Here is a 23,645-nt window from a genome sequence, read left to right on the forward strand (position 1 = left end):
TGTCTCTCCTCTCTTTCTGTCTTTCTTTGTTCCCTTTCTTTCTCTGCCGCTACTCTCTTCCCCAGACCTCCTTCCCAGATCCCAAATAAACTTCCTTTTATAATTAAAAAAAGGAAAAAGACTACCATTACTAGCTAAGGATATAACTCAGTAGTAGAACGTAATGTACATAGCTGTCTTAGTGTTTCATTGCTGTGATGAGACACCATGACCAAGGCAACTCTTTTTTTTTTTTTTTCCGGAGCTGGGGACTGAACCCAGGGCCTTGCGCTTCCTAGGTAAGCGCTCTACCACTGAGCTAAATCCCCAGCCCCCCAAGGCAACTCTTATAAAGGCAAAATTTAATTCTGGCTGGATCAGTTTCTGAGGGTCAGTCAGTTATCAGCAGACATGGTCCTGGAGAAGGAGCTGGGAGTTGTGCATCTTGATCTGACTGCAGCCAGGAGAGACTACTATGCTGCTTCATACCGGGCAAGGCAAGCTCTGCCCATTGTGACACACTTCTCTAACGAGAGGCCACAACTCCAAGAAGGCCACAGCTCCTTAGTGCCACTTCAAACTCCCATAATAGCTGTGTGCAAGTATTTTGGCTTGTTTCCAGAAATAAAAGATAAGTGTACACGTGGATGCTTTTATAAACATGCATGCATGCATACATACATATATACATACATATATACATACATACAGCAACCACAACATGACATCTGAAACATTTTAAAGGGTTTTATCCTTTGAGGACAAGTGAAGTTTGTGTATAGCGTATGACTTACTGTACTTACATGTTAGTCTGGTTTAGTATTAAAATCTCTTAACTTGCAGAAAATTAGTACTCTTATGTTCAGTAAGAGCTTTCTGGTCATTAATTTCCATTCTTACATGGGCATGGTGGTGCCCCTTTGTAGTACTCACACTTGGATAGTGAAGGCAGGAAGATCAGTGTCGTTTTTAAGACAAAATCCCAATTGCTCAGTTTTACCAAATGAAGACTCAGGAGCCAGATGCTGAGGCGAAAGCCTGCTAGCTTAGACAAGCAAAGAAAACATCCAGCCGACTTTTCTCCTCAACCAGCGTCCCAGAATGAAAGAGTTTGTTCTTCTTCCCTGTTTTGTCTTAAAAAAAATTTCAAACTAAATATCCCTCCTTTCCACTTTCTGTGTTTCTCTCTATTAGCCCTCCTGACTTTTTTTTACTCTCTATTGTTTTTTGTTTTTTGTTTTTTAAATGTTCACTCCCTGGCAATTGGTTGTTTGGCCTGCCTTAATTAATTTGTGATTGATTTTATTTAATCTTGTTTATAATAAACAGAAAGTACTTGGATTAAAGGTGTATACTAGCTGAGCCACACCACAACTAGAGACAGGTATTTCCACTATACAATCTTGGGGTTCACAGTATGATCAGAGTTTCTATTGTAGAAGAAAGCCAGTCTAGAATAATGAGTGATCCTCAAAAACAAAGCAAAAATTGTAGTTCTTACCACTTGTTATTAGTTCTAGATAAACTTATAAGGCATTTCTCATACTTAGATTTCTTGTATAAGCCATTTCTCTTACTTAGTTTTTTTTTTTTTTTTAATTAACTTGAGTATTTCTTATATACATTTCGAGTGTTATTCCCTTTCCCGGTTTCCAGGCAAACATCCCCCTCCCCCTTCCCCTTCCTTATGGGTGTTCCCCTCCCAACCCTCCCCCCATTGCCGCCCTCCCCCCAACAGTCTAGTTCACTGGTGGTTCAGTCTTAGCAGGACCCAGGGCTTCCCCTTCCACTGGTGCTCTTACTAGGATATTCATTGCTACCTATGAGGTCAGAGTCCAGGGTCAGTCCATGTATAGTCTTTAGGTAGTGGCTTAGTCCCTGGAAGCTCTGTACTTAGTTTTTAATAACCTATCTTTAACTCCTTCCAGAGTTGAGTGCATGTTTAGATATTTGAAAGATACCTTTGTTTCTTTACCTCTTACTCAAAACTTTGGGAGATGGTTATTTTATATTTTCTTTAGAAAAATTGTGGCTTTCTTTATGTGTATGTATATGTGTACATACTCATGTGCATGAGCATCCATGACGGATAGGTATTGAGGTCATAGGTTGATATTGACTCCTTCTGTAGAACTCTACTGTATATTTTGAGACAGTGTCTTTTTTTTGAATCTGGAACTGCCCTGTTCAGTTAGATTAACTGTTACCACCTACCCAGTCTTGTGAATCAAACTCAAGCCCTCAAGCTTGGGCAGCAAACACTTTACTGACAGCCTTCATTCTAACTCTTGGCTTTCTTTTATTTAAATGAAAGTAGAATGATAAACTATGATATGAACTTTTTAGGATAAAACTTGTATATTTTGAGAAAAATCAAATGTTTATAATGTTCTTAATTATTGAAATTAAAGATATCCATCCACGACATCTTAGATTGTTGTGAATGAGGATTAACTAAAGTAAAAACTTTAATACTCCTTTAATAAAAGATTTAGCAGAAAGTATGATTTGTGAATTGTATTGTTCTTTGATTCCTAGTCTAAGAAAGTAAATTTCTTAAATTTTATAGACTTTCTATTCCGACAGTAAAAATTTGATTAGTCTCATAATTTTTAAGAAATAATTCTTCCACTGTTATCTGGGCCTGGTTTTAATAGCCTTTGTGTATAGTTATTCTAATAAATAGTTTGCTTGCTCTAGAATATTCTGTGGGTTTTGTGAATTTAATTAAAAACTATATATATATGTTGTGGAATACTATAGTATTCAAGTAATTTTTTCTGTACTTTTTATATAGCTGTAATATATGTATAATCAAATTCATATTCCTACTCCCATTTGGTTTTACTTATTTATTCATTGTTTGTTTGTTTGAAAACAGGGTTTCTTTGTATAGCCCTGCTTGTGCAGGAACTCAGTTGGTAGATCAGTGGCTTTGAACTCACATAGATCCACTGCCTGTATCCTGAGTGTTGAGATTAAAGTCATGTGCTATGGCTGCCTGTCCTCTTTTACTTTTCTAGAGAACAGGGTCTTGCTATACAGCTTGGGCTAGCTTAGACTCACTGTGTACTTCATTTTGTACTCATGATCCTTCTCTTCCTTCCTTCCAGTGTACATGACCTGAAAAAAATGTCTTTCTCACTTTAAAAAACAGTCTGTAAAGAAGAAAGAGAATGAAAAAGATACTACTTTAGTTAAATAAGAAAATAAACGTTGTAATTGGCTATGATATGACAGATTACCTAACGAAAACAAAGAAATCAGCTTTTTAAAGTCTCTGTCTTAATACCAGGCTACTGTCTGTCTGTCTCGCTGTCTGTCTATCTACACACACACACACACACACACACACACACACACACACACACACGCACACACGCACGGGGTCTTGGGATGATAAGGAAATGCACTTGACTTTTGTTTTTGTTTTTTGTTTTTCAGATAAAGTTTCTCTGTGTAGACTTAGCTGGCTTTTAATTCACAGAGATCCACCTACCTACCTCTTCTTCTGGAGTGCTGGGATTAATGGCACATGCCACCAGTACCTGACTGACCAATTTCTTTTATATATTGAAAAAAAATTGATTTTCTAGGGAAACATTAAAGATACTTAATATAGAAATAATCGCAGCCAGATTATCTCCCTCTAAAACCAAACGAGTTACTTAGGAATTTAAAGAGACTTTTTTTTTTTTTCTTTTTTCTTTCTTTTTTTCGGAGCTGAGGACCGAATCCAGGGCCTTGCGCTTTCTTTTTTTTTTTTTTTTTTTTTGAGGGTGCAGCGAACTTTATTGATGGTATTCAAGAGAGAAGGGAGGGCTCCCTAGGCCCCTCCTGTTATGGGGTCTGGGATGGAATTGTGAGGGAGATGCTCAGTGTTGGGGGCTGAGTTGGGATGGGGACTCCTCAGCAACTGAGGGCCTCTCTCTTGCTCTCAGTATCCTTGCTGGGCTGGGTGGTCCAGGGTTTCTTACTCCTTGGAGGCCATGTAGGCCATGAGGTCCACCACCCTGTTGCTGTAGCCGTATTCATTGTCATACCAGGAAATGAGCTTTACAAAGTTGTCATTGAGAGCAATGCCAGCCCCAGCATCAAAGGTGGAAGAGTGGGAGTTGCTGTTGAAGTCGCAGGAGACAACCTGGTCCTCAGTGTAGCCCAGGATGCCCTTTAGTGGGCCCTCGGCCGCCTGCTTCAATACTTTCTTGATGTCATCATACTTGGCAGGTTTCTCCAGGCGGCATGTTAGATCCACAACGGATACATTGGGGGTAGGAACACGGAAGGCCATGCCAGTGAGCTTCCCGTTCAGCTCTGGGATGACCTTGCCCACAGCCTTGGCAGCACCAGTGGATGCAGGGATGATGTTCTGGGCTGCCCCATGGCCATCACGCCACAGCTTTCGAGAGGGGCCATCCACAGTCTTCTGAGTGGCAGTGATGGCATGGACTGTGGTCATGAGCCCTTCCACGATGCCAAAGTTGTCATGGATGACCTTGGCCAGAGGGCTAAGCAGTTGGTGGTGCAGGATGCATTGCTGACAATCTTGAGGGAGTTGTCATATTTCTTGTGGTTCATACCCATCACAAACATGGGGGCATCAGTGGAAGGGGCAGAGATGATGACCCTTTTGGCCCCACCCTTCAGGTGAGGCCCAGCCTTCTCCATGGTGGTGAAGACGCCAGTAGACTCCACGACATACTCAGCACCAGCGTCACCCCATTTGATGTTAGCGGGATCTCGCTCCTGGAAGATGGTGATGGGCTTCCTGTTGATGACAAGCTTCCCTTTCTCAGCCTTGACTGTGCTGTTGAACTTGCTGTGGGTAGAGTCATACTGGAACATGTAGACCATGTAGTTGAGGTCAATGAAGGAGTCGTTGATGGCAACAATGTCCACTTTGTCACAAGAGAAGGCAGCCCTGGTAACCAGGCGTTCGATATGGCCAAATCCGTTCACACCGACCTTCACCATCTTGTCTATGAGACAAGGCTGGCACTGCACAAGAAGATGCGGCTGTCTCTGGAACAGGGAGGAGCAGAGAGCTGGCCTTGCGCTTTCTAGGCAAGTGCTCTACCACTGAGCTAAATCCCCAACCCCAAGAGACTTTTTTTTTTTTTTTTTTGGTTCTTTTTTTCGGAGCTGGGGACCGAACCCAGGGCCTTGCGCTTCCTAGGTAAGCGCTCCACCACTGAGCTAAATCCCCAGCCCCGAGACTGTTTTTTAAGAGTTGATTTTCCCATTGTTCCTGCCACCAACTTTTTTCCCTGACAGTAGAATGGAAGATATTCTTAATTACATCAGAAAATGATCAGAGCCAGGCATGGTGGCTCATTGGATTTCAAGAACATAGGTTGAGACAGGAGAATATAGAAAGTACTAGGTAAACGTGCACTTTCTATTGAGTTCGAGGTCAGCCTGACTTGCAGTAAGAGACACTGTCGTTAGAAACAACCAATTAACCTTTCTTCCTTTTACATTACCCCCAAAATGATGAATTAGCAATGTAGATTGAAATCTTGAACCAGCTGGTACACAAACAGTAATTAGCATGTTTCGAAATTCAGGAAGTTTAGTTCTGTTGGAATGTTTATGTAGACCAGTGGTGTTCAACTTGTGGGGTCTCAACCCCTTTGGGGGTCCACTGATACTTTCATGGGGTAGCTTATAGACCATTCAAAAACATAGGTACTTATGATTCATAAAAGTAGAAAAATTACACTTATGAAGTAGCAATAAAAGAATTTAATGGTTGAGGGCCACATCAACATGAACTGTGTTAAAGGGTCGCAGCATTAGGAAGGTTGAGAACCACTGATATAAACAAATAGAAAACAGTTTTCTTCATTCAATCACTAAGACAGGCTGGTTGGATTGATGTAAAAGCTAGGTAATAAAGATACTTAGAGTCTTTATGGGAACATCATCTTTGTCAGCACTTTCTTAGCCCCCCCCCCTCTCTCTCTCTCGGTTTTCTTTTCTTTTTTTTTTCCTTTTCTTTTTTTCGGAGCTGGAGACCGAACCCAGGACCTTGCTCTTGCCTACCACCGAGCTAAATCCCCAACCCCTCTCTCTAGCTTTAAGAATTTGTATCACATGGTTTTTTTTTTCCTCCATCTTTATTAAATTGGGTATTTCTTATTTACATTTCAATTGTTATTACCTTTCCTGGTCTCCAGGCCAACATCCCCTTAACTCCTCTCCCTCTCCTTTTATATGAGTGTTCCCCTCCCCATCCTCCCCCCATTACCGCTCTCCCCCCAACAATCCCGTTCACTGGGGGTTCAGTCTTGGCAGGACCAAGGGCTTCCCCTTCCACTGGTGCTCTTACCAGGCTATTCATTGCTACCTATGCAGTTGGAGCCCAGGGTCAGTCCATGTATAGTCTTTGGATAGTGGCTTAGTCCCTGGAAGCTCTGGTTGGTTGGCATTGTTGTTCATATGGGGTCTCAAGCCCCTTCAAGCTCTTTCAGCCCTTTGATTCCTTCAACGGGGTTCCCGTTCGCAGTTCAGTGGTTTGCTGCTGGCATTCGCCTATGTATTTGCTGTATTCTGGCTGTGTCTCTCAGGAGAGATCTACATCTGGTTCTTGTCGGCCTGCACTTCTTTGCTTCATCCATCTTATCTAATTGGGTGGCTGTATATGTATGAGCCACACATGGGGCAGGCTCTGAATGGGCGTTCCTTCAGCCTCTGTTCTAAACTTTGCCTCCCTATTCCTTCCCAAGGGTATTCTTGTTCCCCTTTTAAAGAAGGAGTGAAGCATTCACATTTTGGTCATCCTTCTTGAGTTTCCTGTATTCTGTGCATCTAGGGTAATTCAAGCATTTAGGCTAATATCCACTTATCAATGAGTGCATACATGTGTGTTTTTCTGTGATTGGTTTACCTTACTCGGGATGATATTTTCCAGTTCCAACCATTTGCCTATGAATTTCATGAAGTCATTGTTTTTGATAGCTGAGTAATATTCCATTGTGTAGATGTACCACATTTTCTGTATCCATTCCTCTATTGAAGGTCATCTGGGTTCTTTCCAGCTTCTGGCTATTATAAATAAGGCTGCTATGAACATAGTGGAACATGTGTCTTTGTTATATGTTGGGGCATCTTTTGGGTATATGCCCAAGAGAGGTATAGCTGGGTCCTCAGGTAGTTCAATGTCCAGTTTTCTGAGGAACCTCCAGATTGATTTCCAGAATGGTTTTACCAGTCTGCAATCCAACCAACAATGGAGGAGTGTTCCTCTTTCTCTACATCCTCACCAGCATCTGCTGTCGCTGGAGGTTTTGATCTTAGCCATTCTCACTGGTGTGAGGTGAAATCTCAGGGTTGTTTTGATTTGCATTTCCCTTATGACTAAAGATGTTGAACATTTCTTTAGGTGTTTCTCAGCCATTCAGCATTCCTCAGCTGTGAATTCTTTGTTTAGCTCTGAACCCCATTTTTTTTTTTTTTGGTTCTTTTTTTCGGAGCTGGGGACTGAACCCAGGGCCTTGGGCTTCCTAGGCAAGCGCTCTACCACTGAGCTAAATCCCCAACCCCTCTGAACCCCATTTTTAATAGGGTTATTTGTCTCCCTGTGGTCTAACTTCTTGAGTTCTTTGTATATTTTGGATATAAGCCCTTTACCAGTTGTAGGATTGGTAAAGATATTTTCCCAATCTGTTGGTTGCCGTTTTGTCCTAACCACAGTGTCCTTTGCCTTACAGAAGCTTTGTAGTTTTATGAGATCCCATTTGTCGATTCTTGATCTTAGAGCATAAGCCATTGGTGTTTTGTTCAGGAAATTTTTTCCAGTGCCCATGTGTTCGAGATGCTTCCCCACTTTTTCTTCTATTAGTTTGAGTGTGTCTGGTTTGATGTGGAGGTCCTTGATCCACTTGGACTTAAGCTTTGTACAGGGTGATAAGGATGGATCAATCTGCATTCTTCTACATGCTGACCTCCAGTTGAACCAGCACCATTTGCTGAGAAGGCTATCTTTTTTCCATTGGATGGTTTGGCTCCTTTGTCAAAAATCAAGTGACCATAGGTGTGTGGGTTCATTTTTGCGTCTTCAATTCTATTCCACTGCTCTATCTGCCTGTCTCTCTGTACCAGTACCATGCATTTTTTTAAATCACTATTGCTCTGTAATACTGCTTCAGTTCAGGGATAGTGATTACCCCAGAAGTATTGAGGATAGTTTTAGCTATCCTGGGTTTTTTTTTTTTTAATTCCAGATGAATTGCAAATTGTTCTGTTTAACTCTCTGAAGAATTGGGTTGGAATTTTGATGGGGATTGCATTAAATCTGTAGATCGCTTTTGGTAAAATGGGCACTTTTAGTGTATTGATCCTGCCAATCCATGAGCATGGGAGATCTTTCCATCTTCTGAGATCTTCGATTTCTTTCTTCATAGGCTTGAAGTTCTTATCATACAGATCTTTAACTTGCTTGGTTAAAGTCACACCGAGGTATTTTATATTATTTGGGACTATTATGAAGGGTGTCGTTTCCCTAATTTCTTTTGCGGCTTGTTTCTCCTTTGTGTAGAGGACGGCTACTGATTTATTTGAGTTAATTTTATACCCAGCCACTTTGCTGAAGGTGTTTATCAGGTTTAGTAGTTCTCTAGTGGAACTTTTGGGATCACTTAAATATACTATCATATCGTCTGCAAGTAGTGATATTTTGACTTCTTTCTTTCCAATCTTTATCCCTTTGATCTCCTTTTGTTGTCTGATTGCTCTGGCTAGGACTTCAGAACTATGTTGACTAAGTAGGGAGAGAGTGGGCAGCCTTGTCTAGTCCCTGATTTTAGTGGGATTGCTTCAAGTTTCTCTCCATTTAGTTTAATATTAGCTATTGGTTTGCTGTATATGGCTTTTACTATGTTTAGGTATGGGCCTTGAATTCCTGTTCTTTCCAGGACTTTTATCATGAAGGGGTGTTGAATTTTGTCAAATGCTTTCTCGGCATCTAATGGTTTTTATCTTTCAGTTTGTTTATATAGTGGATTACGTTGATGGTTTTCTGTATATTAAACCATCCCTGCATGCCTGGGATGAAGCCTCCTTGATCATGATGGATGATCGTTTTGATGGTAGCACATGGTTTTAATCCCAGCACTTAGGAAAGGAGGCAGAGGCAGGAGGATCTCTGTAAATTTGAGGCCAGACTGGTTTACAGATGGAGTTCCAGGACAGCTAGAGCTACACAGAGAAGTCCTGTACTGAAAAAGGAAAAAAGAAAAAAAAAATTGATATCTGACTCCCCACCCAAGATTTAGTATATTGAAACTAACTTTCGCTGTATCTTAGAATCACTTTAGGATTTAAAGCCATATTGAAGGCAGCAATCTCCTACCCCAACTAATGTTTCATTGGTATAGAGTTTAAAACTGTGTTAGTCATCTGGAGACTCAGAGACTGGAGAATTGGCTATTTGTAGTTAAAAGTGGGCCTTTGTTTTTTGTGTTTCTGACAAGTTCTCAAGTAAACAAATCCAGGGATCACACTTTGAGAATTTGGTCCTGATTAGTGATGGGACCCACTTGCTTAATTTGGAGAATACATACTTTATAGAAGTTTTAATTTATAAAAGATAGTGCTGTGCTTTTTGCAATCTGAAATAAACTTTCAAAGTTTATTTACAGTGAAAAATCCTAGATACCATAAATGTTTGCTCACGAAAAGGAAACCTTCAGAAATGTTAAAGACAGTATTCTTTCCCAGTGCTTTCTATAATGGGTTTATTGAGGTATGATTCACAAAGTATAATTTATACAAAAAAGATGTCTAACAATCAGCATCAAAAGTGGTTAAGAGCTTGAATATTTCTCTTAGGTCTTACTATCTTTTATTTTTCTGTGTTCTGACTTACCACAATGCTTATAAATTGTGAAGTATCTAGTATTTTTGACCTGGACCCTTTCACTAAATTTAATTTGAGATTCATCCATGTAGCTATCTACGGTTTTTAATACTTGATTACTTTTTCTAAAGGGACGTTTTAGATTTAAATAATACTGAGCAGAAAGCACCATGTTTACCCTTTCCACCTCCATGCACTGTCTTTAGAATCAGCGGTAGCACATTAGTATTACAGTGGATGAATGTTCAGTGACATCTCTTTTTTTTTTTTTTTTTTAACCTTGTTTGTGCTTTACCTGAGGGTTAATTCTTGGTGGTGTACTTTCTGTGGGTTTTGACTAATAAACAGCATAGAGCCATACACACTGGTTCTGCTACTATGTAAAAACCTCTGTGCTGTGCATAGTTATTCTTAGCAGTCACTGGTAGTTCTTTTTTTCAAAGGTTTATTTACTTTATGTATATGAGTACACTGTCACTGTCTTCAGACACACCAGAAGAGGGCATTGGATCCCATTACATATAGTGTGAGCCACCATGTGGTTGCTCGGAATTGAACTTAGGATCCCTGGAAGAGCAACCAGTGCTCTTAACCACTGAGCTATCTCTCCAGCCTCTCTCTGATAGTTCTTAGTCTTTGTAGTTTTGTTAGAATGCTATCAGTAAGAACCATACACTTTATGGCCTTTTTATATTGGTTTCTTTAATTTAGCAACATCTATTTAAGATTTCTTGATGTCTTTTATGCTTTATAGTTTGTCTTCTTTAGCCGTGAGTAACATTCTATATTGTCTGATTATATCACAGTTTATTTTTCCAGCTAACTACTGAAGTACATCTTGATTGTTGGCAAGTTTTAGCAATCATAATAAAGCTGATATTAATTTTTGTACTTATGGTCATTAGGGAAATTGCTATATAGTATTTTGTTGTCTTGTGTGCCTTTATTTAGTTTTTGGTTCCAGGATTTTCTGGCTTTATAAAATGAGCTTGGTACCTGTGCTGGTTCATTATACCACCACCACCACCACCACCACCACCACCACCACCACCACCACCACCACCACCACCACCACCGTCATCATTAGTAAACTTGATACAAAGCCAGTGTCATCTAAGAAGAAATTTCAATTGGGAAAGTGCCTCCATTAGTTTGGTTCCCAAGTCTGTGAGGGCTTTTTCATTGGTTAGTGATTGATGTGTAAGAGCCCAGGTGCCATTCCTGAAGAGGTCTTTGGGTGTGTAAGAAAACAAACTGGGGGGCTAAAGAGATGAGTCAGAGCTTAAAAGCACTGGATGCTTTTTCAGAAGACCTGGATTTAGTTCACCACACCACATCACAGCTCAAAACTATTTGTAAGTCCAATTCCAGCAGTTCCGGCACACTTGCAAAGATATACATACAGCCAGACACGTATGGGGGTGAGAGGGAAGACAACTGAGTAAGCAAAGAGCAACAAGGCAGTAAGCAGCGCTTCTCCATGTCCTCTGCTTCATTTCCTGCTTCCAGGTTCCTGTTACGAGTTCTAGCACTGACTTTCCTGGATGACAGACTATATAAGAAAGGTAAAATAAACCTTTTCCTTCTCAAGTTGCTTTTGGCTCTGGTGTTTTATCACAGCTATAGTAATCCTAAGTAGGATATCAGCATTCATCCCCCTCTATTTTATGGAGTATTGAAGGAAAGTTGGTGTTACTTCTTTAAAGGTCCGGTAGGATGCAGTAGTACTTCAGTTCTGGGGTTTACTTTGTTGGATTACTAGTTTCAGTATCATTGCCTGTTACAGTCTAAGTATAATTATGTTCATCATTTAATTTAGATAGTATCTAGGAGCTTACATATTTCTTTTAGGGTTTTAGTTTATTGAAATATGAATTTTCAAAATATTCTCTTAAGAAATTCTTGAAATTTCATTGTTGGTGTTATTATTGTGCTCTGTTTTATTGGTATTTGATTGGTTTGGTTTTCTCCCTTTCTTGGTTAATTTCTGTAAAGATTTGATGATCTGTTTTTACCTTTTTAAAAGAACTAACTTTTTTCTTTGGTATCGATATTTTTGTTTTGGTGTCTTACTTCATTAATTTCTGTTGTTAGCTTTATTTCTCCTTACCTTTAAGTTTGGCTTTCCCTCCCTTTCTTTTCTAAAATTTTGAGGTGTATCATTATTTTGAGTTCTATATCTGTATACTTTAAATCTCTTTGGCTGTGTCTTAAGTTCTGTCACGTTGTATTTTTATTTTCATTTAATTTGAGGGTCTTAAAAACTTAGTCTTTGATTTTTGTGACTGATAATCCAAGAGCATATTTTCAGTATCAATTTGTTTGTATAATTTTCTTGCTATTTATTCTATTATGATAGGTTAAGATGAACAAATTTATTTACATTTTTCTATTCGTATTTGTTAAGACTTGTTCTCGACTAAAATGTGGTCTAATTTTTGGAGAAAGTTTCATAGGCTACTCAACAAAATTTATGCTTAAGTATTTAGGTAAAATACTCTGTATATGCCTGTGATCTATGGTGTAGTGTAACCTTGCAATTTCTTTCTTTAGTTTCTTTGTTTCTTTGTGTTAGGTATTGCTTATGATGGCAAGTTGGAGTAATTGAGGTAATGATATAGTGACTTCTTGTATGCTACCACTGTTGGGTTCGGTTTATTCACGTTTTCTAAATTTTCTATAGAGCACGATTTCTAATCATGTAATTAAAACATTTTAAACTTTCAAATTATTTTAATTTTACTATTGATTATTTTTTCATTTCTCTCATCTCTTTTAAAAAAGAAAATATCAGCTTATATCAGGCCCATGATGTATTCAGTTTTATCTACCACACAGTGAAGATATTTAAAGTGCTAACTGCAATTGTAAATTGTCAGCAAACCTAGTCATTCTATGTCCTTCACCTAATATCAAAACATCTTTTTAGTGTAAAACCACCACTTTCTGTTTTGGCAGTTTTTGATATTTTTTCTTTTGTTTTAATTCAGTTATGTACTGTCTAAAATCAACAATGATTCTTTTCATGGACTGTAAAATAAAATGAATTTACCTTGTGTTTTAAGGTTGGGAATCTATCTACTTTTAGTATTACAACTATTTCTTCTCATCCCCTTTTTAGTAGAATAGAAAGGACTATTCTTTACTACCTGTTAGGATATTTTCAAAATACTACATTGTATAAGCTACTTCAACTAATATAAATGAGATCTAGTCTTACAGAGTTCTTTTTTCTATCAGTTAGTGAACTTAAATACTCCATTAAATATGTTCTGTATTATGTTATGTTCTTTTCTTTACATGAATTACTAGTTTAGTCAGATTTTTCATGATGGTTTATGACTTTATGATATTGCTAACCTTAAAAATCAGAAGATTAGCTGTAATAAAAGTTCTTATGCCTTCTTTTTTTCTTTTGAATAGGACGTGACATTGTATATATCTTTCTTACCTAGTATGGTTTTGGTGAGGATAGAGTTTGGGTAGAGTTAAAATGTGCTAAATGTTATCTTGCTGATCTTTTTTTTTTTAACATCTTGATAATAACCCATTGCTTGTGAAATTTTTGTGTGTTATGTGATAAAATTTTATGAGAAATGTATGGATCTTGAAAATGGTATGGGTCAAGGATGACTCAGTGATAGAACATTTGCCATGTATATGCCAGGTTTTGCGATTCTATCCTTAGCAATATGAAAACAAAAAGTAGAAAATATAAAAAAATTATGATATTTGATTTCTCTCTATTTCATTGGTAAAAGAACATTCACTGAATATGTCTATTTAGGTATATAACATATCTGGAATATATAACTAAAATTGGTTCTAGAAGCTCTAAAGATTTAATTTTCAGTATATATTCTTATTTAGTGTTGGTCCCTGGCTTTAAATCTGAGGTCTTCCATTGTACTAGAAAAGACTGTATACTTGTTTTCATATGCATAATAGTTGAGTATTATTTCTATTTTAACTGATACATTTAGTACAATTTTCAGTTTGTAAATTTCTTTTTCTGGGGGAGTCTTGATTTTCATGACATTTCTATTAGTATAATTAGGTGCATGTGTGTGGACTGTAAAACTAGATACTGGTACAGTGATTAAGTGAAAAAGTATTTCTGGATGTTTATTTGAATGAAAAATCAGAAATATACTTTAGTAGTGTTTGAGTTATGTAAATCAGCTTGTCTCCTTTTTTACTATATCAGAAGTCACTGAAGATGTATTTATGATTTATTCTTTTAGATTTTGTTCTATGCTTGCATCAGTGAGTGATGGCCTTTTCATTTCAATGCATTATTTTAAATTAAATTTCTACCTTACCATAATAGTTTATCTTTTTTATAGAACTATTTTTTCATAGTTTATCATACTTTTTTTTTGTTTTTTGTTCTTTTTTTCGGAGCTGGGGACCGAACCTAGGGCCTTGCGCTTCCTAGGTAAGCGCTCTACCACTGAGCTAAATCCCCAGCCCCTATCATACTGTTTTTTATTAATGCTCATTGGAGCTATAGTTGAGTGGAAGAATGCCTTGGGTTTGATCTCCAGTACTGGCAGTACTGAAAGTTTTTGTTAGATCTAATAATAAATCAAGTAAAAGAAAAAGAAACAAATTAAGTCACATTGCTTATAGTTTCCTAACAAATGATTTCCCCAACAAATTCAACCAAAGTCTGTATTGCTGATGAACAAATTCAGTAAAGTGGCTCAATTAAAAACCAGCATGTAAAAATAAGTAGAATTTTTCTGTATTAACAAGGAACTTCTGAGAAATCAAGGGAACACTATTATTTCAAGAAGCTGCAAAATACTTTTTATCCATGGAAATGAAATGTAAACAGAGAACCGTAAAGTACAAAGAAGACAAATAATTGAAAAGACATGTTTAGGAAGTCTTGCTATTATTAAAGTGTCTATTTTGTCTAAAGTAATATAAAGTAATATAGAAGTTCATTATAATCCCTTCTAAAATGCCTACATCTAGCAGGTTTAATGTGATGTCCTGTACTCTGTTGTCTCAGATCTGTTCTTGGCATAGTTTTAAATAATAAATAAGTTAATTAATTTTATGTGTGTCAATGTTTCCTTGCATTTATGTCTATATAATGTGTGGGCGTGGTGTCCTTAGATGCCAGAAGAGGGGGGCTGTCAGATATCCTTAAACTGGTGATACAGATAGTGAACAACCATGTGGGTGCTGGGAGTCAAACCCAGGTTTTCTGGAGGAGCATCCAGTGCTTTTAACCACTGAATCATCCTCCTCAGGCATAATTTTTATAGGTGTAAGAAAAAACAGGCAAAATTCTCCCCAAACTGTATAGTCTAATTAATCTTAATGCTATTGGTTAACATAGATCCTAGCACATACTGAGATATAGAACTACTGTGAAATAAAAGTTGATTAAAAAATGGAGAGGTTCTATCATTAAAGATCTTTTAATGCATGCGATTGTACTGATAAATTAGGGTCTTGATATATGCAAATTTTCTAGACACTGTTTGTTGTTTATTTAATTTTATCATTGCTACCAAGAACTATCTCAAGCAATGTGAGGGGGAAAGGATTTATGCTGACTCACCATTTTAGGTGTTATGTAGTCCATAATGGCAGGGAAGTCATACCTGTGACAGGGTTTACATCTCTGTGAATAGGAAGCAGATAGAGGAAGTGGTCCTGCTGCCTTAAAACTCTTATACCTTCTCTTCTCCATCATGACCCATTTCCATAAGTGGGAGATTCCTTCAATTAAAGATTCTGTAACTTCTTGAAATGTTGCCATCATCTCGGGATCAATGTACAACTGGATTAGCCTGTGAGGGACTTTTGTAACATTAGCCATATTTGAATATAAGCTACAAATTAGTTTTTCCTTGCATTGCTGTCTGTTTTCATTTGGTGACCTTGGGTTCATATATTAATTTTTTAACTAAATGGGAATTCTAGAAGTTTTCTTTTCATAGGATTGGGGGAAACTAAGATTGTGTAATTATCACAGTTCTTAGAGTTGCTATTATATGATTCTATAAAATAGAAATAATTGATAAATAATTTGGCTAAAACCAGATATTTACTTAAAATTTCTAGAAAAGTATATATTTCAGTCATTTGTGTGCTGCTAATAAAAGTCATAATTTCACTAGTTGTTTTAAAGATGTTAAGTAGAATACTTAACACAAATATTATACCTTGACAAGCAGAATTTGTTTGGAGATAAATTTATAAATTTATAATTTACAAGTGTAGTTTTGCCAATAGTTCATAAGATATACAATTATTTTCTATTTTGCTTTTTGCCATGTTAGGTAGCAAGACAAAGGCCTTAATGCATTCTTGGCAAGTGTTCTGCTACTAAATTACACACAGTAGCTTTAAGATTTTTTCTATATTGTAATGTAGCTCACATTGTGAGTAAAATCAGTTCATCACTTCAGCCTCTGTCCATGAGACTTAAAATTAAAAAATAATTATTATTACAAAACTCTTATAATTTGTATTACTATAGTCTTACAATTTGAGTAAGTTGAGAAAGTATAGAAGATATAAGCAAAAAAAAAAAAAAAAAGAAAGAAAAGAAAAGAAAAACAAAAAACCCCCAAAAAACCAAAATCAAAAAAACAAAAAAAAACAACCCTATCTTTTGAACAGGAGGATAACCACTGTTAACATTTCATGCTGATATTCTTCCTTTGTCTTCCCCCACTCTTGGTGTGTGTGTGTGTTTCTCAAATATGAAAATTAAATGTTTCCATTCCATTTTAATGGAACGTTTGTTGTAGTGACATTAATAATTTTCTATTTTTTAAGTCTTGATGCTTTATGTTCAAGTAGATTTTGTAGAAAAATAATAGAACTTCTGTAGTTAAAAAAGGGTGAAGAAGGTTGGGGATTTAGCTCAGTGGTAGAGCGCTTGCCTAGCGAGCGCAAGGCCCTGGGTTCGGTACCCAGCTCTGAAAAAAAGAAAAGAAAAAAAAAAAAGGGTGAAGAAGCCTCAGTATTTTTTAATTATTTCTTAGTAGCTTCAACAGTCTTCCTGGGAACTAATGATGCAGTTAGTTTTATGGGTGTGTCATCTCAGGTCTCACATACTCATGTGGAGGGCTTTGAATTTGAGGCCAGCCTGGGAATGAAGAAAATTGGAATTTTAAACTGACAGACAAACTCTGATAGTTGTTAATTTTCTCCTTTTCAACTTCTCTCCTTTGGTTTGTGGTCATGAATGTATTCATGTATGTCTGAACATTTGCGTACTGGTGTCTGTGTGTCTGTGTGTCTGTGTGGAGATTAGAAGCTGGTTCAGTTGCTCTCCATCTTATTTTTGCTGGAGCTGCCCAGTTCATCTAGTTGGGGTCTTCCTCTGTAGTGCTAGGGATTATAGCCATGTGCTACCTTGTCCACCTATTTACATGGGCAATAAAGAGCTGAAGGAAGGCAATTGATCAGCTGAAAATCTTCCCTATCCTCATAAAGTTTCTTTAATGGCTGTAGAATGTTATGTCTGTGACAGTCATGGAAGAGTTCTGTTTAGCTCTCCCTTGAAAAACTTGCACCTTGAGGACAGCTTTAGCTGAGACTCTAGGTACTGTACCCCTCAGATTTGCTATATCATGCAGTCCAAGCCATGTATTCTTTGGGTAGCTTCTCTTCATTTACTGAGCATAGCCATTTCTGGCTAACATGGGACTTTTCTTTGGGCAGTCCAGAACTTTGAGGTATAGTTTAATTTAGACCATGCTTTCAAAAATCAGTAATTGCTATTTGCTATAATTGTATAAATATAATAAGCAAGTCCAGAACCAAGTAATTCGTTGAAACTATGTAGAAAGAACGTAGTGTTTTCTGTTTTAGTTACGTCAGGGAAATTGTCTTTTTCTAGATGTTCAGCTTTCTGTACTCTGTGCTTTTACTCCTGTTGTCTTCATCAGTGCTTAAGAGCACAAGCCATACTTAGGTGTGAATGCTAGCAGCAGCAGTTACTGACAGTGAGCTGGGCGTGGTATTAAATGCCTGCAATCCCATTACTTGAACAGTGGAGGCAGGAGGTTTAGGAGTAGTGAGTTCCAGGACCCATTTTATATATGAAATGTGTATGGATCACAGAACTTCTTAGGCCTATGGTAAGCAGCATTGGTACCTTTATTTTTTCGTCCCTTCTGCTGCTACTTTGTATGTACTGAATCACATTGGCAGAAGATTTTAAGAGAAGCAAGGAAACACAAAAAGAAAACAATACTCCTGAAATAAATGACAAAACTCAGTTACTGGTCAGGTAATCTTAGGCAAATTAAAATCTCTAATTTTTGTGACTGAAAAATTATTTTTATGTTAGGTTTTATAAACACTGTTACAAAGAAACATAAATGCAGTAATTTTAAAATGTCCATTTATGCTGGGCAGTGGTGGTGTAGGACTTTAATCACAGCACTAGGGAGGCAAAGGCAGGTGGATGTCTTGAGTTCAAGGTCAGCCTGCCTTACAGAGTGAGTTGGAGGAAAGTAGGGGTACACAGCAACTCTGTTTCAAGAGGTGTGTTTGGGATAAAACAAAATTGTCAATTTATATCTTGTCCATTGATCTTTTCTTAACATCTAGGAAGGTCTAAAAGGAGTCAGCTCCTTTGGGAGGCTCTAGAGTGACCAGGTTCCTTAATCACTCAGATTGTTGGCAGAAATGATTCCTGTGTACCTATATATTCCCGTGGTCTTTTTTTGTTGGGTGTTGGTTTGGGGAGAAGAGATATTGCTCAGGTCCTAGAGGCCACGTGCTGCTTTCGTTGGCCACTCCTTTCATCTCCGAGCAGTGGAGGGTAAGGTTCCTCTAAAGCTTCAAGTTTTTCATGTGCTTTTTTTCCCTGCTGCATCTCTTTGGTTTGTTTGCTTATTTCCTTCCCTCTTCAGGACCAGTGTGATTGATTATATTGATTACAATTTCCCTATTTTGATGTCTGTTGATCTTTTGTCATGTAATTTAATACATAACAGAGTACGCAGGGGGGCAAAAGATAAAAGTGCCAAGTCTGTTTACCACAGGCATCCTTAGAGGTTCTGAGATTCATGTTTCATAGACAACATGAGTCTACCTTGTCCAGAGGTCCCTACAGTTATTATGGCATCCTAAAGTCTCATCTAGAGTACATAAGTCAGAAATCCTAAATCTCTTATCTAAATATTTAAGTGAAATGTGGGGGAAGTTCTTTTAAGTATGAACCTGTGGAACAAAGGAAACAGGCTAACTTTTCTAAAAATACAGAACTGGGACAGATACAGACATGGTTCAAAAAGAAAGGGCAAAAGGAATTATTAGTTCTAAGTAGTTTAGGAATCCAGCTCGAGAAACTCCACAAATTCCAAGACTTAGGAGTAATCCTTTGTGATTTGCAGCTTTCCTCTAAATTCTCTTAATCATTTGACTGTTCTAGAGTATGGGCTACAGTATTTGCTTCTTAGGATAGTTGGAACAGTCGAATGCTAAGGTATATAAGGCAAATCAGTAAGACCATGTTTGTCAGATAGTAAGCATCATTAGTCATAATGTTTGCTTGTCTGTCTACCTGTCTGGACATTTCTCTGTATCTACTTTTATAAGAGAAATATCAGCCATTTTATTCTCTTGTGTAGTTTTTATGAAGATTTCTAGATTTCTTTCTTAACAGTTATTTATAAGTTTCTTATTATGGCTACTTTCTGGATCCGCCTGATGTATAAATAATGACATGAGGCTTCTATTATAGTTCAAAGCTTAGGACTTTTGCTGGGAGTCTCCCAGATACCATTTTAACTTAGCTCTACTCTTCTAGTCTATGACTCACCACGCAGTACTTTTCTGCCCCGGTGTGGTCTGTGTCTTGTCTCCTCCATGTCTTCCTCTGAATTTAAGTCTACTTTATTCTGGCTTAAACGATCCTCTAATTTCTGTTGTATCAATTACAATCTAGCACTCCATCTCTCTGTTATTACTGGAAGTTCTGCCTTCTTTCTTCCTGCCCCAGGTATTGGCTGTTAATTCTTTATTACAGCCAATTAGCAGCCTCTGATATATCTCTAGATTGCATTTAGGCAGGTGAGGAAGGACTAATGTTTACAAAATATAAACCAGTTATTGTCCATAGAAATACCAAAATCTTGCCAGCACTTAGCTCTTTGATGATGTGGAATGAACAATTAAAAATTCATACAATTTGAGGAAGCTCACCCCAACAGTTTCCCTTTGTCATCTTCATTATACCATTCCTAAACTTCTGCTTTAGTAATTACAGTAGTCTCTAGCTGTTAATCCATTCTTTGACGTTTTTGAAAATTTAAAGTTATAATAAATATGTAATATAATCTTTTGTCACGTTTAAGTTTCTGGAGTCTGTTAATAAAATATTTATCTAATTACCCTGTTGGTAGCACCTCCCTTAACATGGTGAGCAATACCATGAAATTATGCATTCTGTTTACTTGAACTATAGAAAACTTGGTTTGGAGGTTAAGTTTTTAAGTTGTGGACATTCACAAACTATTTCTTTGGCTCTGTTTTGCAAAGAGCAGGTTATGTTTGTGTGTTTCTCATCCATAGCATTGCAAAAATAAAGAGTACAGTTTCTTGTTACAGAGCCAAATAGTCTAGTGACTGCTGATAAATCCTAGCTAGCTGTACATCTTTTTTATCAGGAATTTATGGGGGGAGATCTCAATTATCACTGAATTACATTTTTTTTTTTTAAATAGTGGAGTGTCTTATGGTATTCACATTGACCAAATTTTGGTAAACCACTTTTAGGCCGACTTTTTCATTCCTGTGGTGTCATGGCAGTTTGACGATGTATTGCAGCACATGTTCATTCATTATCCTTGATGTTTCATTGCTAAAAATAGTTCTGGTTATTATTCCTTATATCAGTTTTGTGCTTTAAAAAGCCTAGTATTCAACTGTCACATCTTATTGATTATAGGCTTCATTTTGAAACATAAATCACAATAGAATTTTAGGTCAAGTACATCAAATGTCCCTTTTGTTAAGAGGTTTTTGCCTTTTTAAGGTAGTTTTTCTATTCATTTGGATAATGTGCTGTGTTGAGCTTTGGTTGTTAATTGATAGATGTGGTATCCTCTCTGTGAGAGCTTTTAAAATGCATAACACGTATTTCAGAAAGCAGCTGTTGCTATGGCAACTCTCGGGTCACTTGCAGCTCAGCTTACATGATTGGCTGTTAATGGAGCCTAATATGCTTGAGAAGAGAATTGAGCAAATGAAAGAGGGTTTTGAAGGAATCCTCTTAAACCACTTGAAGTTTAACAAAATAGCACTCAAAAAATTAACACTTATATTACTGTTACTCAGTTTGATATGAGTGGTTTTATAAGTAATGACAAGTTCTGAAAAATAATTTTCATAACTCTTAAGAATATTGGAATCTTGTTACTATTTTCTCTCATATTACTGTTGTTTAAAGAAACACAGCTGTCAGTTATATTCTGCGCTCTACACTCTGAACCTCAGAGGAGTTAATTGGATTGAGCCATGAGAAGGTTGTTAATTGTGTGGGGCCAGAACAGTAGTACAACCAGGAATAGTGTCTACATTTAGTGTAGTTATGTGAATTAGGTTAGAATCACCTTTTATTTGGATTCTTAAGGTAGTCCCATGAATACCTGCCTCTCTTACGGGAGTGTTTGAATGGTATGGGAAGAGATGGTGCAGTGTACTGTGAGGTTGATGCAGTAAACACAGTGAAGCATAAGAATTTCTAGAAATCCTGTAAAGCTGGCTCACTGGGCAAAGGTTCTTGCCACCAAAACTGGTGGCTGGAGTTCAGTCCCCGAGACCACCATGGTGGAAGGATAGAACCTATTCCTACAGGTTGTTCTGTAACCCTTCTATGTGCACCATGGCATGGGGGTATGTGCACTTGTACGCCCTTGCCCCTTGTAATGAGCAGTTTACAAAGAATTGACATAATAAAAATGAACCATGTAAAATGGCCTAGTATCAGCCTTGTTAAAGACAGTTTTCATCAGTGTACACCTACTATCACTTTTATAACTATGATATTAATAATAGAGCTGCTTCATTTTGGCAATTAGATAATAGTATATGTAATTAAAATCAGGTTGTATTTTAGGTGATGTTTGCAGGATAATAACATCTCTTCAGAAATTATTTTGTAAAAACGATTTTGGTTGCCTAGTGCAGAAGGTATTAGAAATAGAACTAAAATATGGGGTTTATTATATCTGTTTCTCCCTCTAGAGTTTAAAAAAAATTGATAATACTGCATATACACATAGTCCCAGACATTGAGAAACAGAGTCAGGAGGATTGTGAGCTTGAGGCAGCCTGAGCCACATAACAAGCCTCTGGGCGTGGGGATGTAATGAGCTCAGTGGTAGTACATGTCTAACAAGAGCACGACCGTGTGTTCTACCTCAGCATAAAAACGCTGTAGTATTCAGCATAAAAATGGTGTAGTATTTAAACCATTGCACTAGATTTTACTGTGGTAGTATATTGTTATTTGATTTTTGACTTCGTTGTCAGAAATAGCGATAATTTCCTTTGTTTTATTAAAGGAATATTTAGAAATATTTAATCATTTTTGTTTTTAAATAGTAGTGTTCAAGTAATTAAGTGACTCTACATCCTGTTCTGCTGAGGCATAAAAGAAGTACTAGATTATTTATGTTGTTGGTTGATAAAATTAACAGTCCTCTTTGACATTGAGGGCTACTATTTGCTACATTTTAAAAAAGTTTATTTTATGTATATATGAGTATACATAAAATATATAGATCATTCTTTATATGTCTATGCATTTATAATTTTTCCTCTATAGGCATTTCAACTTTAATTTTTCATGAACATTTTTTGACTTAATATAAAATTTTACTTTTAGTATACAAAGTGCCTTAGTTAGGGTTTTACTGCTGTGAACAGACTGCTGTGTTCAGTCCAGTATCATCAAGGCAGGATCATGGCAGCATTCAGGCAGGCATGGTGCAGGAGTAGCTGAGAGTTCTACATCTTCATCTGGAGGCCGCTAGTGGAAGACTGGCTTCCAGGTATGAGAAACTTATAACCTACATCCACAGTGACATGCCTACTCCAACAGGGCCACACCTCCAAATAGTGCCACTCTCTGGGCTGAGCATATGTAAACTGTCACACAAAATAACAGTCTTTTAAAAAGATTTATTTATGGGGTTGGGGATTTAGCTCAGTGGTAGAGCGCTTGCCTAGCAAGCGCAAGGCCCTGGGTTCGGTCCCCAGCTCCGAAAAATAGAAAAGAAAAAAAAAGATTTATTTATAATTAAGTAATTAATTTGTTTTCCAAGACAGGGCTTATTTGAACAGTCTTGACTGTTCTGGAATTCACACTGTAGACCAGGCTGGCCTTGAGCTCAGACCTGCCTGTCTCTCTCTCCCAGATGCTGGAATTAAAGGCGGGCACCACAGCTGCTCAACTTATTTTTTAAGTATGTGTCTGTGCATGTGAGTGCAGAATAGGTACCAAAAGAGCCTATAAAAGGCCATTTGATCCTCTGGAGAAGGGTTTAAGCAGTTGTGAGCTGCCTGATGTAGTTTCTGGGAACTGAACTCATCTTTTTCAAGAGTAGTACACTCTAAGAGCATTATACACACTTAACTATTAAGCTTCTCTAGTAACATTTTTTTTTACAATATTTTCAAACATACTAGACCTTCATTGACCCTCTGATCCTCCAGAAAATTCTCTGATCTTCCCTGAAAATTTCAATGTCATATAAAAATTTAAAAACCTGTTCAACCCCAGTATTTTCAAATGTCTCAGTGGTCAAGAGCACGGGAT

The 23,645-nt window shown here is 37.3% G+C and overlaps 1 protein-coding gene and 2 pseudogenes across 7 annotated transcripts in view; 1 reads left to right on the forward strand and 2 right to left on the reverse strand.

The window, feature by feature from the left end:
- The window catches only part of Stag1 (STAG1 cohesin complex component), a 383,606-nt gene that overhangs the window by 22,364 nt on the left and 337,597 nt on the right, over positions 1 to 23,645 (forward strand). The window contains exon 2 of one of the 6 annotated variants that reach the window (XM_087562317.1): positions 11,348 to 11,403. The exons of the other annotated variants lie outside the window; for them this stretch is intronic. The gene's annotated coding sequence lies outside the window, so the exon portion shown is untranslated. The remainder of the gene's footprint in view (positions 1 to 11,347; positions 11,404 to 23,645) is intronic. 6 annotated transcript variants of the gene reach the window in all.
- LOC148004314 (glyceraldehyde-3-phosphate dehydrogenase pseudogene) lies at positions 3,846 to 4,443 on the reverse strand (annotated as a pseudogene). Its single transcript, XR_015627990.1, has one exon. The product of XR_015627990.1 is annotated as a glyceraldehyde-3-phosphate dehydrogenase pseudogene (transcript).
- Positions 4,488 to 4,953, reverse strand: LOC148004315 (glyceraldehyde-3-phosphate dehydrogenase pseudogene; annotated as a pseudogene).

This window comes from Rattus norvegicus, chromosome 8 (assembly GCF_021556685.1).
Source record: "Rattus norvegicus strain SHRSP/BbbUtx chromosome 8, alternate assembly SHRSP_T2T, whole genome shotgun sequence".
NCBI classification, from domain to species: Eukaryota; Metazoa; Chordata; class Mammalia; order Rodentia; family Muridae; genus Rattus; species Rattus norvegicus.